Source organism: Quercus suber, unplaced genomic scaffold, assembly GCF_002906115.3.
Source record: "Quercus suber isolate HL8 unplaced genomic scaffold, Cork oak 2.0 scaffold_332, whole genome shotgun sequence".
NCBI classification, from domain to species: Eukaryota; Viridiplantae; Streptophyta; class Magnoliopsida; order Fagales; family Fagaceae; genus Quercus; species Quercus suber.
In genome coordinates, this window is record NW_027069785.1 from 783,244 (window position 1) to 788,033 (window position 4,790).

Genomic DNA, 4,790 nt, shown 5'->3' on the forward strand with positions numbered 1-4,790 from the left:
AAAACACACAATAATAAATATATCTCTTATGATACTAAGGCATGAGGAAATTGAAAAACCTAAGCCCTTCCCCAAAGTAAAGCCATAGCCAAACATTGTTGGAGGCTTGGCTACACATACTACATAAAACACTAATAGCCAATCTAACAAGCATCGGTCAGAAAACTATTTTGCAAATTTAGGACAGTAAACAAAGCAAACCTGGACATAGTGATAGATATAACTGATCCTGATGACACATAAATGATGCTTTCTTTGATCATTAAGATTACTATAATATTACAACAAAGAATTATAATTCATTATAAAGTATTCAAAATTATTTTACAAGATAAACCAGCCAAGAATGATAGGAGATTTAACTTTCCTAACAGTTAGTTCCGAGACAGACCAGAAAGACCCAATTCTTCTAAGATAATCAGAAGGCATTTTCACTTGAAACAACTTAAATTGTTAAGATCTGCAAATGCTTAATTCACATCAAGAGCAACACTCGTATTTGTAGAGCTAGATTCTTGTAATCTCAAGTGCAAAGATCCTTCAAGTCACTTCAAATGTTCAAAAGTGGCCAGGTAATTTGACACCAACCATATATGAGTATAATTCATCTATTCAAGAATATGACATTGATACTCTTTTTCTTCCAAATGACTGTCTTCTTAAGATCATGCTATCTTATCAAAGATTCCATCATTTTCGAACATATACTATCCAGCTTCAGGTTTGTGACTAGAAACTTCCCCATCTATGAAGTAGTTGCTTTCATCCTTGATGATGACTCCATGATCACAAGCCAGTTCTTCAGACTTAAGAGCAAAAGCCTCTGCCAAATTGCATCCCCCCATTCAACCTTTTTACTAAAAGATGCCAGATTATTTTTCAACTCATTTGCATGCATACCCCAAAACTAGTTACCTAAAAAGTAAGAAATTATTCGAAGGGAAAAAAATTAAAACATTACAATATTACCTCAGTGACCAAAGAGGAAACAGGTAAATTAAGATGATAGTGAAAACAAATCATTTTTCCAGTGCACAATCATCTTACCAAAATAATTGGCGCTCTTGGCACTGCCAGTTTACATGAGCTTCTGACCATGGAATGCCTCATTATATGTTCAGTTGATAAATAAATCATTTACCTGAATAAAATGGAACAAAATTACTGAAAATATGAAAATCTATAAATAATATTGTACACAAAAGATTTCAGTCACTTTTCTTATCCATGATAAAATTGATTTATCCATCTATAATGTATTCAAGAGCTTCCACAACCAAATTTTATGCAAAGATCAAATAATTGTCAACAAAAGCAATAGCCTTCTCAATATTTTGACATAATTTTCAAGGAAATGCATCTAGGAAGACTTATTAAGAGCCCAATCATCTTACCCAAATACTTGGCTATCTTGACACTGTCAGTTTGCATGGGCTGCTCACTGTGGAATGTCTCATTTATATTTATGCTTCAATTGCTACATGAATCTTCTTCTTTTTTTCTTAATTACCTTTTGTCTTAATCTTTCCACTCAGTTTATGATCTGTCTTCATGTTGTTAAGAAGACTAAAGAAAATTCAGACATTGACACCATCAATCACAAAGTTACACCATGCACTTGAAACTCCATATGCACAAATTCGCCAAGAAAAGCGGATGCCCTTCTCATTATATGATAAAATATAAAGTCTGAGTCTATATAGACATAAATGAGACAATATATTTCAAGGTTACTACTAATTCAAAGAAACTATCTCCATGAAGAGGTGAGGTAGAAGTGAGGTGAATATTCATTCAAAAAGATAAATGTTTACTCCTAAAGTGATCGGCAGCATGACTTTTTTAAAAATAATATTTCTCTAAGAACCTTGCAAGGTTGACCTTATTCACGATCTGGAGCAATCATGTTCTTATCATCCTTAGTCATAAAACTGCATAGAATTTCACTGCATTCCCACCACAGATGACCTCATCATATGTCCAAAACGTTGCCATGATTTTGGACTTGATTGGACCTGTAAATAAAAGGTAATATGAGCAGGTAAATGGATTTCCTCCGTGCAATAACTGATAAGATACAGCTTATAACATATAAACAAGGAGGTTAAAAATGACTAGATATATTGTCTTGAACCTGGTGAAGAAAATTTATGAATGAGATTGGTAGAATGAGGAATGAATTCTTGTAAGTTCTTGTGTTATTATTCATGATTGTACATCTTGGAAGCTGCCACCTATCATATGATCCAAGTTCACATTGGAGAAGGGCAGCTACCTAGAAAATCCAAACATGCAGGATGGGATTAAAGCATAAGAATATTGAGAAAGATAATAACAAAGTGCAAATAACTCAACACTCTTTTCTTGTCTACATTGAGTAAATTGTAATAATATAGGCTCCAACGATGAAACAAATTGCAAACCCAATCGATATAGGTTAACATACAGAGATTTGGCCACCTATAGTTGTTGGGTATATTTTCTTTAAATGTCAAAAAATGATGATGATACTGAACTTTGCAGTTGCAATTCTAGTCAATGTGTTAATGAAACTTAAACAATTAACACCACAAACATTTAAAGTGCAAGATATTCTGGACTTAGAATCAAAAGCACTCCAAGGCAACAACAGCCATATCAAATCTAATGTACACCCAAAAAAGGGAAAAAAAGAAATTTTTTTTATTTTTTAAAAGCAAAAGAAAATGGAAAATCCGAACATGCCAATCACTAAGTGTGGTCTTACAAACTTGTGCTTATAGTATACACACAAGGTTCATTAGTACTCGGATGAAGTTCTGACTATCTATCAGAGAAAAAAGAATGAATGGATCTTGTAGAATTCCTATCTGTCATTACCATCTATGGAATGAACTAGTAGCAAGATTCTCCATTACTGATAGAAGACACCAGTAAATATCCATGCTGCTATTTATATTCATAAGATGCCTAATTCTAAATTGCTATCATTGTTATGGTGATGCAAGCAGTTTTAATATTCACTATTACGTGTTGCTAAGTACAAAGTATTAATAATTGTGGCTTAATAGTTGTTAACCGAATAGAAAACATTTATAAAGAAAAAGTGAGTATTTGGAAAAACTTGACTGCAAGAACTAAAAGATAGTAGGAGCTCCTATCCAATGACAATTGACAAAGCAGCATCAAACGATGTGATATGGCTTGGTCTTGGATTCTTGAGCAAAAGATCTGGAGATAGTCACATCTAGTGTGTCAGGATTAATTGCAAACTGGGCTTCATCTATGAGATTATAAATTAAAATTAAGATGTTGGGATATCAAACAATGGATTAACAACAATTCCATTGTAAATATATCTTATGAACAACTAGAAAAGTTAGAAATTTACAATAAAAAGTTCACAAAAGGAGTGGTCTTGCCAAAATATTAGCCTTAACAAAAGCTACGCTGAACATAGCTAATAAGATAATTTTTAAAACGCCAAACAACTACCAGCTTCCAAAACCAATGGGATATCTCTATGAAATGCCATTCCTCAAACTAATTTAAGCATAGTAAAATGTAAATTTAACTACTAATTCTTCAGGTAAATGTTTTCAATATCTTCTGATACTTCCTTCTTTTCATGGGGAACTATTGGTCGAGTCTTTACATATTATAGTATATAAGATGTAATCACTTACAACATTATTATATCAGTTCTTAAACTTTCTTCAGATAAAAAACAGAAGCGTCATTTTTTTCTTTTTTCTTTTAAAAGTGCCACCATAAATGAAGAATACATATAAAAGTTATAAATTGTGCAAAACTAAATGTGACAAATCCATTGGTCTTGGAGCTCTCACATGGGAAGAGAGACATGAGAGAGAGATGTGCTTAAGGTTCAACAGCCTTTGACAAAATAGTAATAGCTAAAATAGGCATGAAAGTTTTGCAGAAGGATCTATAATTAGCTTTGCTTATTGTGAAAACTATATATTAGAACAATCAAGAGTTTTGGGATCTATGTAAATTGACTTATAAGATTTCACAATAATAGGTTAGAAAGAAGTTCCCTATTTACCTGAGTAAACCAAACTAATTCCAATTATACCTTAAACATTCTGATCAAAAATTTTAAGAGGACAAAATTAGGATGTACCTCAGAACTTTTGATTTGAACTTCCTTGATGACGTGAAGGGCTAAGTGTTTCTTTTCCAAATGCCTCTCGCCCATAAAGTTCATAGATTCTACCCTGTAAAGTGCAGAGGAAACCTTTTACCAAATTTGTAATGACTCCAGACTAACCTAAAATTGAGATCAAACCAATAAACAAAGGATCATTAGTAAAATATAAAACTCTTTATATATACTAATAGGCTGTACTTCCAAATTTTCATCAAGAAACACTTATCAGCTGAGTGCTCATAAGGGTATGAAGTATCAACAATAAAAACGCAAGCTCCATTCAAGTAAAGCAAAGCAAATAACATAGTACATCATGCAAGCAATAAGAATGACATAAATAATGTTAATTTTTTCCCCACATCCCACACTACACAGCTCCAAAGGAATTTCTAAACCTTGAGCATGATAGTAATAACCTAGCTGGAGGACCATATACTAAAGGCCAGAAACTTGAAAATTATATTAATAATCTACAGAAAGTACCAAAAATTAAAAACCTATAGGAAATATCCAAAGCCTTGAAAATGAAAGTAAAAGGTACCTAAATTTAGAAGTCAACAGTGTTCATTTAATGGATTTAGCCTAATTAATATCCAGGAAGAATCAAGGTTTTTAAGTGTAAAATGAGATTAAAAAAATA

General features: G+C 32.3%; 1 long non-coding RNA gene across 1 annotated transcript; it reads right to left on the bottom strand.

The window, feature by feature from the left end:
* Nucleotides 1-233: 233 nt before the first annotated feature.
* Nucleotides 234-4,116, bottom strand: LOC112003417 (uncharacterized). The gene is made up of 4 exons (XR_002881964.2): nucleotides 2,135-4,116; nucleotides 1,882-2,015; nucleotides 1,048-1,141; nucleotides 234-915 (listed from the first exon to the last, which is right to left on the bottom strand). It is a non-coding gene; the product is annotated as an uncharacterized LOC112003417 (long non-coding RNA).
* Nucleotides 4,117-4,790: the final 674 nt, after the last annotated feature.